Raw genomic sequence first — 23102 nt, 5'->3', positions numbered from 1 at the left:
TCTTTTGCCTTTGAATCTCAACAGAACCTCTTCGTTTCTTGATAGGTAATAATGAGGTCATTTTAGATGTTTCTTGCCAGTAAAAGGATTTGTTTGTCTAATAACTAACATAGAGTAATAGTTACAGTTCTTAAGTATTTGCCTTATTTTTGTGAAGTTGTGCCTCTGGCCTCTTTCATCCAAGGAATTATTACCCTGAGCTTCAATTATACGGTCCCTTGGTAGCTTCAGATTTACAAAGGTTTTGTACCTGTAAAGGGCTGTAGGTCCCAAGCAGAACTGCAGCTGGTTTTTTTCAGGTCTTTATGAATCCTACAGCTATTGATAGCAAATGCTACCAGCTTTGAGGATAATACAAAATAGCTAGTAAATCTACAGGTGTTAATAGAGCTAATGGTGTCTGTTGTATGGTATTTCGTATTTCTTGAGATGAAGACTGTCGACACTTGTTAATTACACCTATGTATGTACCCCAGATGAAGCCCCACACAAGCAAGTTGGAGGTTTCACCCAAACATTACTGCTGCTAGCAGACACTGCATTCTGCAGCCCTTTGAAACATATTTTAAAAACATAGATCTTTGTCTTTGAGGTAGGCATGGCTCTATCAGAGGCTGGAAATGAAAAGAGGAGCATCTCCACAGTCTGCAGCATTCTCTATGCAAAGTGACAGTATGCTTTGCTGCTGGAAGGGCTGGGTTAAGTGTGCTGTGGGCCATAGGCAAAATACTGCCTCCGTTTCTTTAATGTAATGAATGAAGAGGAATTTTACTGGAATCACTTTTAAATTCGGACTTTTATTCTGCACTCAAAACAAAACTTCAGTGTGTACAAAACTTCATGTGTACAAGCTACAGATTGCATTCATACCTACCTGAAATTGAGAAAAAATGCTTCCTAGACTTTTGGGTAACAAAACTGTAAATAACAGCTAAAACCTTTTTTTTTGAATGATATTGCGGTTGACACACAACAGAGACAAATAACGTGGTCTTAATTGTAACATATGTCAGAGAAGTTGATTTTTAGTCAGCTTTAACTGCTAAAGGAGACCATGTACTCTGTAGTTTACTATCATCATAATCCAGAAAAATCCACGAAGAATGTTATTTGTGGAAAAATTAATTTAATCTAATCAATCTTTATTTTTGAGAAGAAGCTGAACAGGGACGATAGTTATTCTCTTGCTGGGGTATACAACTTGCATTGAATACTTTTTACTTGGTCACCATGGTTAAGTATATTACTCTTCTGATTTTATTTTATTTTTCAATATTTATATATGGTAATTCAATAGGAAAACAATTCATAAAATGATGTCTTTATTTTTTTATATTTTTTTTTGTGATCCTCAAGTCAATAAAGAGTATATTTTGGTTTCCATGAGCAGTGGTCTTGGTTGTTCCTTCAAAAGTACTTAGGTGACTGCTTCATTGTTGCAAGTTTCTTGTTATCACTGTAAATAGTTTGCAGAGCTTTTAACTTGACATTTAAATTTGTACATCATCTTACAGTAGATCTCTGTTTTCCAACACTTGAAAACAATATACATCCTTGTAAGATATCTTTTCTGTAGTATGTAATATATGTGTATATATAGGTCCTCAGCTGCTTCTTATGCACTGGAATGACTGAGAATTTAATCCAAAGCATTGTCAAAAATGCTTTCCAGACTCTCTCTTCTTCAACGGAGACTTAAATGCATTAGGATCACAATATCTAAAACTGAATTATTGCTTTATAATCTTTGCACTCTTGATTGTATTAGCAAGACCTGACAGTAGAGTGTTAGGTAAATATTATTCAAGTCTTCAATACAGAACTAGTAGTGTTCAGCATATTTTGACAGTAAGTTGCCCAAGAAAAAGAACAACTTTACATAAAGCAAAAGAACAACTTTACATAAAGCAAAAGCAATTAAGCAATTTACTGTTGTCTGCAGCAACATTGGCACAAATTAAGCTTAAAATACACCCAACATATGGACAACAAAAGATATAATTTGACATGTATGTATTTATGTAAATGTTTATATTAAAAAAATATTTTCTATATATCGCCTTAAGCCTCTTCACCACCAAATTATTCAGGACTTACTACAGAGGATTACAGAATGGGTAAGGGAGAAAGGGACCACTGTGGTTCATCTGGTCCAACTTTCCTGCCAAGCAGGGTCATCCAAGAGCACATTGCCTTTCTCCTTAAAATATTTCATCATCATATTTGCAAGACACCTCTATGGGAGTAAACTATAGAAATAGTTTAATCTGTCTTTTGTGTATGTATCTTAGCATAAAAATTTAATTGCCTGTATGACATATATTTGCAGCAGATTTCCCACTAATGATTAACATTTTGTGGCTCTTTTTGGTTTCTGTTTTCTATTTTAATAGTTCAAAAGAAAATGCAGAGAAGCCTTTCTGTCCATAGGGTGACAATCCAAGTGTAAGAATTCTTCACATTTCTTGAGGCATGCTTGTTAGGGAGAGGGGTGGGTAACCAGTTCAAAAGTCTACCCAGTCCCTGTTTCCTACATATTTTTGTTGGTTTTGTTGTGCTGTAATGGGACTGTGTCCCTGGGATTCACAACTCAAGTGAAAATCATTTGAGTTGTTTGGTTATTTGAGTTGTACTTCCTTTTAACCCCTTTTGCCAATGCTGTCCCTCACTGCTGAACTTGTGTAATTCTGAGTCAGCGTTACCAGACTGCTTTTGTCATTCCCAGCACATTAACATGCACAGTTCAGGGACTGGCTTTGTACCCTGAAATATAAACTGTCACTAAAAGAGCTTGTACAGTTTGGCAAACCTGTACATGGAAATAACTGGCACGCAAAGCAGCAAATTGACTTCAAGGTGGTGAATCTTCAGCATTTATAAAGTCATCATGAGAAACTCATGATTGAAGGCTCTTTACACTGAATTTCTTGGGTTTGCTTTCTCACCAATTTAATAAACATAGGAAGGCTTACTTAAATCCTTGTCCTCATTCTGCCACTTCTAGAGAGCTTTTAGTTATCCAATAAGAAAGTAATTTGTTGTTAATTGTATTCTATAAAGATTGATTTGATAGAAAGTGTGAAGACTCTTGTGGTTTGAATATTTCTGCAGTGTTTACTGCAATGCTCTTTTGTTTGCTTAAATTCTGTATGGTAGATCTAGGCTAATTAATAACTCCATAAATTCTCCTGTTGGATAAGGATTCATTTCTGCTCTCATATTACTTGTTGATGAGTCTAATTTAATGTGGAAAACAAACGTAAGCATAGCTGATTTGCTGATTTTTCTTATCTTTATTTGCTATTTCTGTTTTATCACTATCCTATCACATGTAAAGCTCCAACACCACCACCCAGACCCTTCAAGGCATTGAAAATGTAAAAATATGAATGATGTTAACAGCACACAGCATACCAAAGGTGGATTCTGAGGAGGAATAAATCAGCCTTGGAGTGACCACAACTTACCCCCAGATGGTAAAGCCTAATCACTGGGTAGGTAATGATTTCTCTAAAACTTCACTTTGATAGGCATCACATATTCCCTTTGGGTTTTTATTTTCGCAGTTTATGCTTTGAAGAGGTTACATGTCATCAATTGGTTGTTTTGGCACTGGCTGCTCACTGGTTGGGATTTGTCTTAAATTTAAACCCCAAGGCTTGGTTCTGCTTGGGGTGGCTAATGGATGAGGGGGATAATGATTCCCTATACCAGCTCCCTGGAACTGTCTGCCTTTGGTCTGTTATCCTTGTTAAAAGGATGTAAGATGTGTATAGGAGGAACTTCCTTCACTGATGACTTTCCCAAAGAAATGAGATTTTTAACAAAAAGGGTTGTGAATAAAGATTAGTCCATAAAGTGTAAAATGTAACGTAGTTGCTTGATGATGGAGAAGGTGTTCCTGCACAAGATTAAAATGTAAAGAAAGACTATACCATTCAGTAAGATATAAAGCCTGTATTCATCTTGTGAGAACTTATGGATTAAATATACCAGGGTTTTCAGGGATCTCAGAGCTAGTTTTGTGCATATGTTATTTAGCATCCATCTCTTGAAATTTAGTTGGGTCTGGTTACAAAGAAAAATGAGAAGTTATAACAATATTCTGTTGAATACAAAGTAATTTTTTAATTCCAGGAAGCAAATGCAGTACCGCTGTCATTGAAAGTATCTAAGTTCACATAATGCATAAGAACATGGTCTTGTCATGTTCATGCAAGTAGCTCTCTGAGAAAAGTTCTTTATTTTATTGGCTTGAACTTTTCATTCAGGCTTTGTAGGAATATGCCCTTGATCTTTTATCAGAGAAATCTGATCCCCAGTTTTCCATCCTGTGTGATTGGTCTTGCCACCTTTTGCTCATGTAAGCAATGTTTAATTATTTTAATTTGTCTTTTATGGAACTATGTGTAGATGGAGGAAAGGAGAATTTGTTTGTTGATGAGCCAGGCAGTTTCAGAGTAGGAAGGTGGGAGATTAGGCTAGTAAGGAAAATAGATTCTTTAAACTTTTTCACCTTGCGAAAAGTAAAAATATAACCTAAATAATTATTTGTTTTAGATATTAATGACCACTGTAGAACAATAAAACTGCCACAGGAGAAAAAATTATCATTTATTGAAGCTGATGTTCAATGTCTTAAACCCATCATCACCCTGAACAGCGATCCTGACCTGCAGGTATTAAGCCTGAAGTTTGCAGAATTGCATAACTCCTTCCATCCTTCCTGAACCTCTGCTTAAAGGAAGGAAATTACAACAGGGCACTTTGTCTCCTCAGTGGTGGAGAGAGAGAGCACCTCTAATGCTATTGAATTTGGGAAGGATGCCCATTCTGCCATTTAAGAACACAAAATTGAAGACTCCTGCCTGATTACTCATTAAGAATAAAAAAAAAAAAATTGAAGTTCATGACTTTGTTGATGGTCTGAAAACATATAACTTGCAGAGATTCTGATAGGTGCGATTTAAATTGTACCCCAGCAGTGTAAATAAGAAAGGAAAGAGGTGACAGGAAGCACATTGCAGAAATTGTACCTTGTTACTACACGAGAAGGCAGTGAATAAGGTTTATATAATCAGTTTTGGACAACTTTGTCTTCAAAATGTTGTGGTAGGTATTAAAATCTAGAATTGGCTTTCCTTAATGACATTTTTAAACAGGCTGTTTGACTTCATTCAAAACTAATTCTCCTTTAAAACTGTTTTTATTAGTTAAAGCCTGACTTGAACACATCCTTTTTCACTGATCAGACAGGTGGCTCCTGTGTGACTTTGTGCTGGTTCTTTGTGTGTTCTGACAGTGCTAATCACACCTCAAACTTTCCACTGCCTGGAGAGCTTACATCGGGATAAATGTGAATCTGTCCATTGGGTTAGTCTGATAGCACTGTGGCCATACAGGGTGTGTGTATAGTGTATAGTACAAACATCCATATTTTTAAAGATAATGTCAATTTTATGCTGCTTTCCACTGCCCAGCTCTCCCTGTTGCTGTGCCCTGAGGAAATGGGGATGTGTATCATTTGAGAGCTGGTAACCACAGGTTGTGTTTTCATCCTGAGGAAGAGCAACTCTCAGCTGGGATATCCATGCTTCATCTGTTGGACAGTCTCTAATAGCATCTTATTTTTTTTTTTTCCCTGTAAGAACCTGGTTAGGTTTCTGCTTATGAGTTTATGAGCAGCCCAACCTCTGTCCTATGAATATGTGAATATTTAAATTATGATTGCTCCCCTTTGCATCCTGCAAAGGAAATGAAATTAAATATTTGGTATCAGATTGAACACCTGCACATGTAAAAGACAATAATTAAAATAACTGTATAAACCTTGTGTAATCAGATTTTCCTTGCCATTAGTTTGGGAAATCACCTATGGCAGTACTGTGGCTTCTCAATAGCTTACATGGTAGTCTTCGAGTGTGCTTTTCTTGTGCACACACACATAGAGTCCAATGAGAATAACTTTATTCATTAAATTGATGGAAAAAAGCTTTGGGGTTGCCTGAGAGGTTTCTAAAACTTCATAGCAGAAGACATTGAACTGCCTCATCTAGTTAGTCCTTCTTTCAACTAGACAAATGCAGTCCTAAAAGACCCTTTCAATAGTTTCATGGTTTCTGTGAAACACAACAGTGCAATACCTTAATATCAGGTACAGTTACAGTGCTTCTAAAATTACAATTTATTATGAAAATGTAGAGAAAAGGGGTCTAAAACTTTCTCACAAGGAGTGGTGGGCAGCAATATCTGCTTTCTGGTGGCCATCAATAGGAGCTGAGAGAGCAGCATGAAGCTGTGTCAGGGGAGGTTTAGGTTGGATATTAGGGGAAAGTTCTTAATCGAGAGAGTGGCTGGGCACTGGAATAGGCTCCACAGGGAAGTGGCCCCAGCACCAAGCCTGACAGAGCTCAAGAAGTGTTTGAACAATGCTCTTAGGCAAATGGTGTGACTTTTGGGTCTGTTCTGTGCAGGGCCAGGAGCTGGACTCCAGCAATCCTTGTGGGTCCTTTCCAAATCAGTTTATTCTATGAGAAGCAAACCAGCCAGTTCATCCTCGTGTGCCATTGGTCTTCTGAGCAATATCCTGCAGGGGGAAAGCACCACACTTTTTTGAGCGCACGACCCATTTTTGTGCCCAGCATGTAAAGTTTGCACTTCAGCTTTTGCAAAGAAATGAACTGTCCAGGTGACCAAAGTGCAAGGTACAAATCGTGTCTGCTGCTTGTCCAGCATGTCCCATGTGCACTTAGATGTCCCAAAACGTGATTACCTCTTGCCCAAAACACTGGCCTTGCTCTGATTGGCATGTTAAGATCTGATTGAGCAGTGTGATCAAATGGTGGTGGCAAGGAGAGTCCCACTCAGGAACCTGGTGGCTTGGTAGCAGTTAGGAAGAACATGTTTTTGTTGTGAGCTGTTGAGGTAGTTAGTGCTGCCAGGTCCTGGAATGAGCATCTGCACAGGCAGGTAAGCCAGGGGCGCCTGTCTGCCCCTCCATCTCTCCCCAGTCACCATTTAGAGGAAGGCATTGCTCTTGCTGAACTCACTGCAGATTCATTCTGAGGTTTGGTAGTTTATTGTGTTTGTTTGGGTTTTGGTTTGGCTTGGGTTTGCCTGTTTGCTGGGGGGGGGGGGGTGTTTGTATGTCTCTTTGGAATTTTCTGTCTGTTAAAAAACAGACACTATCGCACATTTCTGTGCGACCTTTCCACCAATTTAGGGGGAAAATTAAAACAAACAAACAAACCCAAAAAAAAAAAAAAAAAAAAAAAGAAGAAGAAGCAGCTCGGAACAAGCTTGGGCAGAGCACGCTGTTGAAAGTTGTTGTTTGGTGCCACCTGGTGTTGGAGCGCCGGGCCCGGTGCCGCGGCGCGGGCGCGCTCCTGGCGCGGAGCCGGGCCGGCGCTCCGGCCGCGCCGCGCCCGCGGCCGCGCAACGCGCTCGCACGGAGCCCCGCTCAGCCCAGACCGCTCGGGGCTCTCCTGCGGGAGACGCGGCCACTCCGCGCTGGAATTCGCCGGCACAGACGGCAGAGGGCATGAGTGAATGCCTTAAGCGTTGGGGCTCGCTTCTGACGGCAACCTGAATTTCTCTGGTAGTGGTAAATGCACCCTTTCCCTTCAATCTTTTCCCCCACCTCTTTTTCTCATGATGATGGTTATATTTGTCATTGGTTTCTGCATGCTTTGTTTTAATTTCTGCATATTTCTTTTATATACCTCCTGTATAAATACAAAGCAAAATATTGCGGACAAACCCAGGTCTATTTTGCCTGAGGTGATGGGAACGTACCCGCTGAAAAAAGACTGAAAACTTAGGCATATGGTTTAGCAAGTCTAATCTTCACGAAGAATAGCAAAAAGCTCAAAGCTGTTTTTCCCTCCTTACTGTTCGGTTACTGCAAAAAGAGTCAACTGAGACGTCCTTTTGATGGGAGTGTTGCGGGGTTTACCAGACCCGGTGGAGTGCCTTTTTAAATCTGTGAGACTGATCAAAAGAAAACACTCAGCTACTCTAATCCTTTATAGGCATGTTTCACTCTTGTACTATTTAATTTCTGATAGGCAAGTTCAGGACTGAACTAATTTATTCCTGGCATGAAGCCTGGGATGTAACATGCCAAAGAGCAGTATATAATAACTACGATTGGATGGAGGAGCGTAGGTCAGCACATGTTTCACACCACTCCTTTTACTACTGGAGTCATGGGGTAAAATCTACTCTTTTTGCCAACTTTGGTGAAGGTGTAAATGCACATGCACAATGTAATGGCTTTAAATCTTGGATTCCTACTTGTATGCACCAGATGGATCTTGTATAAATGTTCCACTTTACAGCATGTTAGCATTTGCTAGTAGTTAGCTGGAGGTTATAGCTGCCAGACTTCTTTGTGGCAGTTTCCAGGCTTTAAAAAAAAAAGGCAAAAAGAGAAAACACAAACAGAGAAAACAACCACCCACACAAGAGGGAATGTCCGAATAACAGATAAAACTAGTTTTAAAAATTGCATGTACCTGTGTTTGTTCATAAAAAGTATTTGATTTAGTTTGTCCTGATTTGAACTATATTGGGTACATGGATATTAGGATTTTTGAGAGAAGCTACCTTGATTTATCAGTAGTGGTTGAAAAAGTCTTATAAATGTTTGTAATCCTTACACAGGATGATGCCTATCTTATATAAATATGTACAAGTGTATATATTTTTCTTAAGAACAATTCTGGAATGTAGATAGGTTCCAAACTAATTTAGCAGTAATTTAATTTGATTATATAGGTCAGAAGTATTTTTCAGCTTATGCACTACCATATATAAAATACATTTGTACTATCTGAATTTTTTAAATGCTTTTGTCTTTGCTAACTAGAAGTCTAACTCTTCCAGAGTATATCTTTAAGACATGGTAATATGTATTTTAGGAGGCATGAATTCTTGCCTCCAGTCCAAATTTGCTATTCTGTATACCTCAGGCATATATTAATGGTCTTGGAAAATATGTTTAAAGTGCCTAGTTTTCATATTTCTCCATTGCTCTTTCCTTTTCATTTTCCTTTAGAATTAAATATGTAATTGCTGCTGGTGAGAAAAAAAAAAAAAAGAAGGTTCCAAACACAGAAGAAAAATTCACCAGTTTTATGATGCATGTATATAAAACTTAAAAATACTGACTTGTTTTCCTTCTACTGCCTAATTCCCACTTCCACCCACAACTTTCTTGTACTCCAACCAACAAGCACTTTTCTGTCCTAATGAAAAGCATGTCAACACTTCAGTTTCAACATTACTGTTAAAGGTGTATAGTAAGAGGTACATGGTGCTGCTCCAGTGACTTCCAGGAGGATTTCATCACACTGACATAGGACAGTGGGGTGCTGTTAGTCCTGCCAAGTGCGAGGGACATCTTCATCCCTCACTCTCTCCCCTGAGTGTGTCAGAAATTCAAAGCCTTGGTATAATCTGGCTGCAACCCTGAAAAGCCAGTGCTTCCAGGAATGGAGAGGAGCATCCAGCCATGTTTGATGCTCCCCTGAAAGTCAGTGGCTGCAAAATTGCCCCTGCCTTGCACCAAAGGCATTGGAAGTCACACTCCTGGGCTCTCAAAGTACAGCACATGGGCCCTCTTTATGTGCTCATTTTAACTTAAGCAGGTACTTGCTCTGGGGGATTAGTCTGGCAAGACCTATGTCTGTCCTCTGCTAAACCTGGACAGTGCCACTCCTGGCAACTGGCTCTCAGGTGATGCTAGTTTGTAACATTGTGATTTCCTTCCTCTACAGGGTCGTGTTCAAAGTCTTTTGTTGTGAGGGAAATTTTTTTTCTGTAAGATCTTCCCATGCATGAAGAAGAAAACACTCATGTTTTCTGTGATCATAGCCAAATGCCACAACTGCATCCGCTGCCTTTTTCTGCAAGGTCTTGCCACTACTCCTGCACTTAACTTCAGGGAATGGTCTCATGCAGCATTTATAGATGATAATGCCACATTTTTTAAAAATGTAGTTTAAAATGTCTGGAAATTTAATAGTTACACTTCCCACCATGGAAAGCACATTTGCAGAAAAACTAATTGTTACCAATAGCTTTAATTGCCAGCCTTGATCATTAAACTTTGCCTTGGGTCAGCTTTTCACTCTGCCTGATTATTAAGTACAGATTAAGAGGCTGCTGCTAGCATTAACTTTGGACTCATGAGGCATCACTGTTCCCAAATACTGTGCACTTTATCTGAGCAAGCTTAGCAGCAGAGCACTTTTCTTAAAACTTTCATTAGGGACCAACTTTCAGAGGGACTGAGGGCTGTAATCAGATTATTGCTTCCCGCTGGATGCAGAGGATACAGGCTTCTGCTTGTCTCGCTGCAGCCAGCTCCCTCCCTGCTGCCTTCAACAGCTGAGGAATTGTTGAATGGCCACGTCTGGGGGCCGTGTCCTCTTGTGTTGGGAGGTCTCACATTCCCTCCTGCTCTCCCTGCTGGATTGCTCGGCGGAGCACTTTAAGCTTTGGAAGTGTTTGCTTCTGAGCTCACCACACATTTTAATTCTGTGCTGCTGGCCAGGACTGATATATGTAGGAGAAGAGAGCTTTAAAATGCCTTTGGATGTGGTGTCCTAAAACCTTATTTACTGTATGAATTGTTAAAAAAAAAAAAAAAAAGAAAAAAAAAAACCAACAAAAAAAAAAAGAAGAAATGTGTATCACACCAGGCCATGCAGAGTTTCCAGGCACATCTTACCGATTAAAAAAAAAATCTTTCCTGCCTGTTGAATTTATGGCTGAGATAGCCAGATTACTAGAAACACTTACGTGTTTAATCTTTTCATGTTTTGAGCAGGAGAAGGTAAGGCAAGGAAAATGCCATAGAATTGCTTTTTATTTTGTGGAGGCTGTAAATTCTGTTATGGAAAATGTAATAAAGAAGCAGCTTAAACAAAAAGAGTGGCTGTGTGAAATCGCAAAATTTCCATTGGGTGAAAACAAATCCTAACTTTATGTACGTTTCCCTGGAGAGATGTAATGTGAATGCTTACAGCTGTTTTTAGTTTCTTATTCCCTGATTAGGTTTAAATTAAAGGAAGGATGTCATATTGAATTATGAAAAATTACCTATTTTGCGTATTTTGGTTTATACATACTTTCTATCACCGTCTCACTGTGGCATTCACAAGGTCCTACTGGACATGTGCACACAAATAGTATTAAAAGTGAACTGGCTGCACTGTAGTGGTTCTGACAGAGAAATGTGTCCACCAGGAAGGGAAAACTGCCCCGCCATGCTGAGCCTTCCCCTGCAAGACAGGATGGTTGCTGGCTGAGAAACAGGGGCTGTGTCATCCTGAGACCTCACCTGCAGCACTCTCTGCTCCAGGGCTCCTGCTGAGGGACCAGAGCCCAGAACAACTTTGCCAGCCCAGATCAGAGAGGACAAGTTCCCCAAGATAGCCAGTGTGTCCAAGGCTGAACAATACCTGAAGCAAGCTGAGCAGGAGGGGAGAAGGAACTGCCTCAACTATCCATGCCATTCCTAAATTCAGGCTCTTTATGTCTGGTTTCAGCAAGCATTCAGAAGATCCAGCAGCCCAGAGGTTTGAAATTCACTCTCTGGGGAGATTTATGTCTCTCTTCCATGGAGAAGTGCTTTTTTGCTGGAAAAGATGGTATTTCATGACTTACCTAAGTAGTCACAGCTATAGGTGCAGCTCAGACTGGGTGCAGATTTGGTTCTGGTACAGATGGAATGATTAAAAGAACTTGGTTCAAACAACTGGCACACTCAGAGTCTTTGTATGACTGTCTACAAAGACAAAAAACTAATTGTAAGTTAGTTTTAAAGCATTTAATGGGATACTTCCATTATAATTTTTCTAGCAAATTACCAGCTCTGCAGGAGTTGTAAGACATAAAGGATTCATTAATAAAAACTACTCTGGTAAATAAAAAAATATATATGTAAGCACATATATCCTTAAAATAGAGTATGAAAAAAGAAAATTATATGAATTGGACAGAAAAGTGCTGATTTGAATGATGGTGTTTACAGAGCTATGCTGTGTACTGTAGCACACCATTTGGGGTCAGAATCAAAGGGGAAGAGGTCTTGCAGGAGCTCTGTGCCTGGTGGGTGTCTGTAGTTTGCACAAAGAATGAGCAGCTTGCTAGCACAGCCTCTGCAGCACAAGATGCATTAATGTAATCTAGAGATGCAAAAATAATGCTGTCTTGCTGCAGCTGGAAATCGTGCTCCTCTTAGATGTGCACAGAACTGAACATCTTATCTTTGTGCTGCTGTGATCATCTCTACTCTTTTTCCTTTTCCAGAAGAGGCTGCTTATACCATGCTATGTTTTTCCTTGGAGGACAAGGACCCTGCTGCTGACCTGCAGGGTAATTGCAATAAAAAGGTAGGATAATATTCTGAGAAGTGGGATTCTCAAAGATGGCAGGTAAGGGAAAAGGAGGATGGAGACCAGGGTGTCAGAAGCAGTTTGCCATGAGCCTCTGGGTGCCCTGAGGAGCAGCACATCTCAGATGTGTTTGCCTTGGCTTTCACTGGGCTTTCCCAAATGTTCTGTTCCCCCAGTCCCAACTAACATTAACCCTCTCTCTGGGCTAGGTCTGCTGCTGGGGAAGGGGAGACCACCCCTGGGAATGCAAACAGTGTCATAGTCTGGTGATGGGGGTGCTGCAGCCTGCTCCAGAGCATCCTGGTGCCTGAGTTCTCCCTGCAAGTCTCAGAGCCTGGGGACAAAGAGGAGACCATGGAGCAGGATGGGAGATGAGAAAGCTTCTGGTTGTCATTGAGCTTTTTCTGGTTGTCATTGAGCTTTTTGAGACACTGCTTTGAGAAAAAATAATCATGGTACTGTTATACAGCAAAGGCTATATCCTTACATAAAGCTATATCCTTATAATTAATTATGTGATGTAATGAATAATACTCCTGCCCTACCATTCTGTCTAGAACACAAGGAAGATAAAATTTTATATTTGCTTAGAAGCATCTAGTCTGATGACTCCTTCAGTGACCATCAGCACAGCCCCTGGTTTTCATCACCCCGAGTAAAGAACAGTCTGAAGATGACGACAATTTGCTAGTCACAGTGTGTAACACTGCTTCTAATTCTCTTCAGTCAAGTCCACCTTTAGGTTTGATTCATACCACAAAACACTGGAATCTACACAGCCTCTGCAGGGGCCAGCAGCTGCTTCATGGTGCTTATCCCCTAGGAATTGAATGTGTCTTAGTGTATAAGCTGTCATGCCCTATCAACATCTTATGCATCAGCTTTTTTCTGTCTGCTGGTCTAAAGACATTTGGATATCTGTAGCCTCCAACAGTGCCGTTGTATAGTACTACTACTACTACTACTATTACTGCTACTACCGCTACAAATAAATAAATAAATAAATAAATAAATTTAATAATAATAATAATAATAATAATAATAATAATAATAATAATAATAATAATAATAAAGGATTCAAACAGGCAGTTGCTTTTATTCTTGGAGAAAGGATGACCAGCATTCTCACCCAGAAATTTCCAGGCTCATCGTGCTTTATCAGTGTACGTATCCCATCTGACATCAACTCTGAATATTTCTCTGAGTTTTCCCCTCTGTAACATGGAGGCAAAAGAGACATCTGCTTCTCAAAAGTACATTGTAAACTTAAATACCTTTCTGTTTTGAAGCACTTTAATTCAATATGAACAGGAGTCATAAAAGTACCTCGAACTGAGTGAAAGAATCTTTTATTATACACATTTTAGAAAAAAAAGCCCCTGCAGAACAGACAATGGATACTTTATACATTTTTTTACCTTCCTTTTTAAATCAGTTATGAGAGACATAAATTTGTAATTTCACTACAACAATGCTTTTTTTTTCCTTTCATTCTCTTTGCATATCTATAACTTATTGGAACTTCCATATCTCCTATCAGTCAGATTACATTTTCCTATCAATCTGTGATATTTTGCTAAACAAATAGAATATCCTTAAACAAAACCACTCTTTAGTCAGTCAAGTCACTGATTTATTTCAGCTTTGTAAAACTGTCACCTTTTCAAGTTCTCAATATACATGTTGCAACCCATATCATGTTTTGTCTGTACACAGCAAATGCAACTGGATTAAAGTCACTAGTACCACAGCAACTCTTAAATTTTTAGATCAGTGAGTAGAACTCTGCCCTTTCTTATGCTTAGGAAAAGAGGGCAATGAAAAAGAATGAGTAAAACACAGAGGTAGTTGCTCTACACAAACTCTTGTGCAAAAAAAAAAATTCCCCCTGTTTTTGAAACCTGTGTTTGCTCCTGCATGTTCTTGACTGAGATAGAGACATGAAGGATGTTGTTCCTATAGGCTGTTGGTCCCTAAGTCCCTACTACCAAAAAGGGAAAAGAGAAACAAATTTTCCAGTACCAACTACTCAATTACACCCTTGCTGTCAGGCGAGGTGTTCCATGAAGTGGGTTGGTGTGTTTTGGACATGTCACTGAGTGATACATTTAATCAAGAACACCTTGCACTTGTGAGCCTTGGGGTTTTTTTCTTTTTTTTTTTTTTTCCTTTTTTTATTCTTCTCTCTTTTTTTTTTCTGTTCCTCTTTCCTCTGTTCTCTTACCCCTCTTTTGCTTTTTTTTTCTCTCTCTCCTGAATAGCTGAATCTATTGAAAAGTAAATCCCCTCTTTCAATTAATATGCTTTCATACCATGTTTGCTCCACTTTATTTCTCAGCTTTGTTATTTCCACTCCCCAGTAAAATCTATCACCTTTGAGTGAGTTATTTGCTTTTCTGGACTGCAGCAAATACCACCCACTCTGTTAAGGTCAGGCTCCAGCTCCTTGACTTCTCTATTGTTCTGTCCCTTCCTTACCCACTCTGTCATTGCAGTACGACAGCTCCAGCTGGGAGGGCAGGGAAATCACTCCCTCAAGAGCAGTTTATCACAGCAATAAATGTTATGTGTTTTACTAGGATGCCATCAAAGTTCACCCTCACACCATCATGCTGAAGTAGAAACAATTGTTTCTTTTATTCATCTATTATATATACTTTATTGGGTAGGTGTCTATATCCTGAGATCAGCATCCTGAAGGGACAAGGCACTACTTCGAGCTTCTGCTGTGTTGTGAAAATTACAGAATTTGCAGCGAGAAGCATCATAGTGTTTTAAATTAATTACTGCTTCTCAGTTTTCTTCCTGTTCTCTCTACTGCCTGGGTTTTAATTACTTTGCTCACATAGGCGTCTCCAAAGACACTTCATTAAACAGTATTTGTGGCCTTTACATTTCTTTCAGGTTATTTGCTTCTTTGTATAGTACTGCCTGTGCCAGCTCTGTTAACTTCAAAGCATAAGAAGCCTGAAATTTTTGTGATTACAACTGGTACTCAGCAGAATCTGGCCAGTCATCTGAATTGATCTGTCATTCATGAAACGAAATACTTTAATTTAATTTTTTTAAATAAAGAGAGAAAAGTGAAACCTTTGTGTTTACATTCCCTCCCCCATCTTCCTACTAAGCATTGAAATTTCCTCAGCCAAGAGAGCTTAATAAAAACTGAGAATACACTTTACTACATTAATTTCATACAGCAGAATTCCTTGTAGCAATATGAAAACAAGTTGTTGAATGTGTGACAGGGTCATTCACTGAGCACTAAAGGAAATTGCTAAAAACAAAAAGAAATTTGTTATACTCTAAGCTCTCAGTGACATATGAGAGCTCCAGTAGTCTGCTGGGAAAAATGGTCAGCAGCCTTGCACTGACATATATTAGGTATCTCTATTCCCTGAAATGCAGGTTTGGATTGACTGAAACTATCTGAGGATTTAGGTTAAATTCCTAGCAATGTTTTCAGTCAAGAATATGAAGGAAACATTGGAAAAGCCAGATTATTTAATTTCAACATTTTTCTGCAGAAACTCCTTTCATTTTTAATTTTTTTGTTTTTTAAACTTTTTTCCTTCAGAACACTGCATGTCTAAATCTGGCTCCGTTTAGTGAAGGGAAGAGAAATCAACACCCAAACCCAGCATTTTGAGCATCTCCTCCTCTTCATCTCTCACTTCTCAGACAGAATGGGATGGCAGCTCCTCTCACTCCATGTGTTTGCCCTCTCCTGCCAGTGGTGGTGACCTACAATGATAAGTGCAGAGACAGTACTGTGGCTGCCAGTGCTCCTTGAGACCTATTTCACCATGAAATAGAGGTTCAAAGTCAGGCTAAAACAGAGCCAGCACCTCTTAAAATCACTGGGGACCTTTGTAAACACAGATCAGGAGTGGTAGGGCTCCATCCCCCTGTCCCCAGTGTCAGGCTAGGTACCCTTGAGAAAACTGAGTACCCTGCTTATATACTGCTGGAGTCTTAATTTGGGGGCCACTGTATGGTTTATTTCATATTATGTTATACAGAAATTCCAGCTGCAGACGAATTGAAGAAAACTTTGCTTTGACTAATGAACCTTATTATGTGTATTGGATCTGCAGGAAAAAGAAAGGAAGATGTATCACTGGGGGATGGGACTCAGCTTCAAGTGCAAAAGCAGTAGATCATTAAATGAGGTGATACAGCAGGGCTGTTCATACTGGTGCCCACAGCTGTTTTCCTTCTCCTGGTATGATCAGTGTTCACTTATTGTTGCCTGATTCAGCTGCATTAAAGCTTTTGATTGAAAAGCAAAGAAGGACATATTATGCTGCTGTGTATTTTCCCAGGTTTGAGGGTTTTTTTTCTGATGAAGATATTTGGCCACAAATACTGTAAAAGCATTGTGTCCTTGCCTCTATGGGCTTTAAAGAAAGAATGCTGACTGAGGGTTTGCTTTTTGGTTAATCAAAACAAGTCTCTTTTCTTGAGCCTAGGAGCAGTGTTTCCTAAGTACATTCCTGTTAGGATAGTGTGACTTCCCACCACCTAGGCTGTTGAGCAGCTACTGACATGTGATTCCAGAACCCAGTCAGGGTTTGGGGCTGTTTCCTGATGGGTAGTTTGGTGGTAAGCAGTTAGAACAAGAACAAGAGCTGAATGAGGTTTTTTGGGGTGAGATAACATTTGCATGGCACTGACTTAGGTCATTTCATGGTTTCCATGAGTTCAGGCAGCTTCAGTCAGCACAGGCTTTGTCCTCCAACAAGCTCCTGAACTAGGGTTTCAGAGGCCTTTGAGTGCCTGCAGTTAGTGCAGATTTTTATGGTCAAAAAATATGTATAAATGGAGAATGGAGTTGAATAAGTCAAAGAAACAGCCTCCTATCCATCTCAGCCAACTGCAAAATGGGAGATTATTTAAATTCAGCACTACTCACAAATTCAGATTATTTAAATTTGCAGTAAAGGCATAAATGGTTGCAGGCCAGCTCTAATGATTTCCAAGGTCATCAGAAATTATTTGACTTCCATTTTGGTTCACATGGTCAGGTCCCAGAGACCAAGAGCTTAATGATTCTGGGAATATGCAGGTGCTCCTCTAGTCAGCTAACTTGTATTTAATTTGGTTTGAAGTGTTGCCTCTGGTCAAGGGAGTGACTATGGCTTCCTGTGTTGAAAAGCTTTTCACATCCCTTCCCTATGTAACAAGAGCTGTTCAATAAAATTGTGCTCTTCCTGCCATTACCTTTTAGCGCTGTGTTGCAGCACATCCAAGATAGCTCACTATGTGGAACCCCAAAATTAAAAACAAACAAACAAACAAATTATGTAAATCCTTACGAAGCGTGTAGTCCTTTTACATAGCTCTCTGCAGCTCAGACCTCTGCCTCCTCAGCATGAGCATGTTTGGCTAAAATAGCGGGGTCCAAATGATAGATGGAATGGCTGCACCATATCTTGGGAAAACATTTAAAAGGGTGTTTTGTTTCTGCGAGCACATTTGGGGTTTGATGTAATAGAGCTTGCACAAGTTGATATAGAGGAAATTATTGCTTCTCAATAAAATTCTCCATTTTTATTGGCTCACAGACAGAGAATGGCAGCCAGCTGATAAAATACTTGGTGGAATTTTCTTTCCATCTAGCCATGTGCTGCTCTACAGCTGTGAAGTGTGTCCTTTTTTAAAATTTGGCATAATTATGATAGTCTGAAAGCATTTTGAGTTTATCATAATACTCTTTATGTGGAAGTCTGCATATTTTGTGCTTTAACCAAAATTTTGTCTTTTAAACCTGCTGGCTGTGACAGTAAAGTAAAGAAATAGCCATAGAAATAATAACATAAATCTCTTATCTCTGTCAGATACTTACTGGCAAAGATATGTATTCTACAAAAGCATTTTTAGCTTTTCACATGCTATTTGGATTCCATATAGAATGCCTATTTAAGGAGATATATGTATACATACATATATACATTATATGGCTTCATAAGACAGAAACTGTAAACAACATTTACAAAATATTACTTCATCAGGGCCATGAAAATCTAGAAAACAGATAATCTCTACTATCTTCCCCAGGATAAACACAGACTTCCTCTGAAATTTAAACTCTGCATCATTACTTGCCTTTACTAATAACAATTCCTTAACTTTCCAGAATGGAAAATCTTTCATTTCTGATTCATTTAGTTACTGGAAAGTATGAAACATTTTATCACATTAAACTTGGGTGTTTTTTTGTTCCCAAGGAGGAGTTTGATTTCTAAGTATTTAGGGTCAGAAGAGGACCTAGCTGTGAAGTTTTAGGTGCCTGCTCTGGAACAATTGCCATGCTCTCCATCTTCCCAGGCAGTGCACCGAGAAAGCTGGGTTGCCCTAGGAGACAAGCTCCTGCAATCAGAATTATGCAGAACCACCCAGACACAGAGCACCAGGGATCTTAAACATTGTCCCTCCTGCAGTGCCACAGGAGAGGCTCCCCTCTGCATGGCATCCACAGGGACATCTCCAGCAACAAGGGTAAAGAGTCTCTTTTCTGCTCAAGACACTAAAAGTAACTCTCCTAGTGGGTAATTGTGAAGGCACCAGAAAGCACCATCTGGCAAGTTTGCACTGCTGCTTGTGAGGAATGGAAGCCTGGCAACAGGGTAGGCTGTGTTTTGTGGGCCTTCTGCATCATCTTCTCTGGGCACTAATTTCTCTCTCTGGCTAACAAGGGAGCTGAGCCCCCCTGCAATTCTGGCAGATGTAGCTGCCAGGGAATGGCAATTTTTTTTTTTTTTAAAGAGGGAAGACAATTGAACTTGATGTTTCAGGGCTCAGCCGAGCAGAACCACAGTTTTGTATATAAATAGCAATGTATCACCTGAACTCTGCTTTCTAGGGTATTTCCTGACCTGCCCTACCATTGCAGTGACATTTTAGCTAGAATTCAGGAGGGGCTAGGCTCAGCTGAGTAAAAACTTGGCCTATCTGTGCCTATCTGCTATCCAGCTAAAGCAGGTCAATGCTGTTCAGATCTGGCCTGATAAGCTGTAGGGGTACCAGGGTACTAATGTACTGCTTTCTGGGCAAGCTGCAGCTGAGAAAGGGATCTGACAGTGGGGACTGAGGTATCTAAGCCCATTTCTTGTCTCAGCCCTGAACACTACTTTTGTAGTAGTGATACACTGAGTCTGTCCACTTCTCTGTCACTGGAGATTTATGAACCCCATTAGCTTTCTCATCATTACCCAGTTTGGTTTGCTGGTCACAGGATGCCCCCTCTGGAAACTTCTGTTGACTAGATCCAAGGTGGAGGGGAAACCACATGCAGATGACAGCAATCATTTTCATATCACTTGTAGAGTACACCATGACTGGTCTGTCCCTATAACCATGGAAGAGTCAGGTAATCTGACTGTTCCTGCAGAGGCTGGAAAAGAGCACAGCAATGAGAAAGAGCCTTAGTCATGAAAACCATTTATTTTAATTGTAGCATCCTCTCCACAGAAGTCCTGAGGAACATGCTGATGTGTTGGCATGTTCCCAGCTGGTGGGTATGATTCACTTGACTCACCCCCTGAAGTGTATCTACATAACTTCCACATATTATGTACATAAATCAACTTTCTCCTGAAGAATCAAAACTCTTTGTTGTCAAATGAATGTGAGCCATGAAGAACCTGCAAAGTGTACTATAGCAGTCCTGAATGGTTGTCAGCTTTCCAGAGGGTTACGCTGTTAGCTGGAAATGTCTCATTGTTCAGTTCCTAGAGTTTTCCAGGCCTAAAGTCTCCTTGTCTGAATTGTCAAACGTATCATTGTCACCAGAGACAGCTGGCAGAGGAAGTAATGCCATGAAAGAATTAAATGATACAGCATTCTTGCAAAACCTTTTACAAATCTGTATTAAAGCCAGTCTTTTATTTCTTATTAAATTAGCATCATACTACGCTGAAATTTTTATGCACTAGTTGAAGAGTTACAGCTAAATTACTCATTATGGCAATGTGCAGCAGCATTGACCCAGACTTGTCTCCCAGTCCTCCAAATCTTATCCATTCCACACTTGGTTTACCACAAAAATGGCCTGCATTGCTATAAGCTTAAAACAAGAGGACACACTTTAACATAGATTCTGTTTCAAATGTGCAATAATGGTTTAGTTAACAGGAAGCAGATTCAAGCCTGCTCCAGACACACAGGCAATTAGGCATATATCAGTTCTCTGTTCTGCCAGAGCACAAGTGAAAGGAGATATCCTTTCCCTGGAGCATGAAGAGAACCAATTACAGATCCTAGGAAGTATTTAAATGGAAATACTAGGTTTTGAGTAAATGAATTGTAATAATGAAATTCATTTCTGTGATGCCCACTGCTGGGAATCACTTCCTAACAGGAAGATATAAAGAAGATAGAGTCCTCTTCTTGGGTGTGCAGAGCAGAAGGACAACAGGTGACAGACACAAACCAGAAAACCGGAAATCCCAACTCAGCATAAGAAGTTGTTAGACCCTGGAGCATGTTGTACCATCCCTGTCTTTGAAAATATTGAAAACCTGGTTGGACAAGGTGTTGACTACCTGCTCTAAAATCCTTTGAGCAGGAGGATGTTCTAGGTGAATGCCTGAGGTCCCTTCCAACCTATATGTTCCTCAAACTGCATCTGTGCAAGAGCAGTGTGTCCCACAGCACTGTAGCAGTGGGAGGCTTGTTGCTGACACCATTCATTGAAGAAAGGGAGGAAGGGGAGGGTTTTTAAAAACTGTAGAATATTTTTATTAATGCACTTATTCTTCCTTATGCCTCTTTTTGTGAGGCCTAAACTAGAAATAAACATAGATTTTTTTTTTAATGCATGTAGTCACAGAGACAAACAATGTCAAATATGATTGGGAAGATCCAACCACAATAGAAGACCAAGTAACTGTTGTGAAAAGACACAGGAACATGGTGAGAAGGCAAGAAGTTGCAAGAAGTGCAAATAGAAGATACTGCCATAGGTGGTAAAGACTCAGTGATGCTTGTTACTGCCTTTGCATTTCTACAGTGTTTGCTACGGCACAGCACAAGGGCCGATGGCGCAGCTGCTGAGCAATTGTATGGTGGTTGCTGTTGACCACAGATTCACAGAGCATCCTGAATGGGAAGGGACTCACAAGGATCATTGAATTAATCTCCTGGCCCTGCATAAAACAGCCCAACAGTCACACCATGTACCCAAGAACCTTGTCCAATGTGTCTTAAGCTCTGTCATGCTTGATGCTGTGACCTCTTCTCTGGGGCCTCTTCCCAAACGCCCTCTGGGTGAAGAGCCTTTTCCTAACACCCAGCCAAGATCTCCCCTGACACAACTTCAAGCCACTCCCTCAGGTCTTGTCACTGGTCGCCAGAGAGGAGAGATCAGTGCCTGTCCCTCCTACTCCCCTCATGAGGAAGCTTTAACTGAGGTCTTCCCTCAGTCTCCTCTTCTCCAGACTGAAGAGATCAAGTGACCTCAGCTGCTCCTCATATGGCTTCCCCTCAAGGCCCTTCAACTTTAGACATTCAAATGATGCCAGCAGGTTGTCAGGAAAGTTTAGATAGTGGGACCAGACAACGTGACTCTTTAGAGCAATAAGTAGTATTTTAGTAATTACTTTCAGAGTAAGTTTTAAAAGCTGACTTGTGACTGCCCATAGAGGGTGTATTTCTCATGTTACACTTATTGGAAGGAGCCTCAAGTTTGAGGCGTTGGTGTAGTACTTCTGTGGCTTGGCCGATGACTGTCATTCATTTCTTCCATAGATTTGGGTTAGTGTCACTGGCTTCCTTCCAGCAAGCCTCCTTAAAACAATGCTTCTGACAACAATTGAATCACTTTCAAAAATGGGCATTTAAAATTATTATAATCCTAGTAATGTAAAGAGAAGTGTTTTCTTCTTTTTTTTTTCTTCAGATTCACATTCACAAGTGTATAGAGATGTCATTTATGTCCTAGACACATTAATTTCTGATTTTTTCCTTTAACTCTCTTAATTGGAAGAAAGTATGTTGCTGCTGATTTATGAACTCTTCAGAAGTGCCAGGGATCATTTTAAATGTACACAGCTGCTCTGCAGTAGTTTAACTTGGCAGATAGTATTAAACCATTGAATTGTGTCATTTATTTGTGTATGCACACAATAAGTTCCTTGTGCAGGTTCTTCAGAAAAAGTCTCAATGTTGATTTGAAAATGTGGCCTAAAAATAACCTAGCCCCATGATTTATTGTTTTGGTGCTTGTCTCCAAACAGTACATCTGAAATGAAGAATGAGATACTGTGTGTACCCCAGATAAGGCAATGGAATGGAAACCATCCGTAAGAGGAGCTATAGACCAAGGTCTGAAAAGGAAAAGTTCCCAGGGTGAATGAACAAGACACACGATGGGAATCAACTCCTGTTGCTGGCATTTGGGAATGCTGCAACTTATTTCATTGCTAGGCCAGGGAGTGTATGATGTTGTGTAATGAGAAAGAGCAGCAGTCATGACAGCAGTATCACTGGTTGTAATGGAGTATAAATCAGGGCAGTTTACTCTGTCATTCCATTCAGGGCATCATAAAAGTAACACCTGTCATCTGGAAAAAATCTAAACTCAGAGAATAATATAATGCATTTCGCATGAATGTATAAAATCCTACAGAAAATAAAACACTTAGAAATTGAGTCTTTATACTAAGGGATGACATCTGCAAATACATTCTACCATCA

At 39.9% G+C, this 23102-nt stretch overlaps 1 long non-coding RNA gene across 1 annotated transcript; it reads left to right on the top strand.

The window, feature by feature from the left end:
• Nucleotides 1-7419: 7419 nt before the first annotated feature.
• Nucleotides 7420-13492, top strand: LOC144246125 (uncharacterized). Its single transcript, XR_013339809.2, has 2 exons — nucleotides 7420-7603; nucleotides 12319-13492. It is a non-coding gene; the product is annotated as an uncharacterized LOC144246125 (long non-coding RNA).
• The last annotated feature ends 9610 nt before the right edge of the window (nucleotides 13493-23102 follow it).

This window comes from Lonchura striata, chromosome 4, assembly GCF_050655825.1.
Source record: "Lonchura striata isolate lonStrDom1 chromosome 4, ASM5065582v1, whole genome shotgun sequence".
NCBI lineage: Eukaryota > Metazoa > Chordata > Aves > Passeriformes > Estrildidae > Lonchura > Lonchura striata.
The sequence above is the reverse complement of the archived record's forward strand: the minus strand, read 5'-3'. Positions and strand labels throughout refer to the sequence as shown.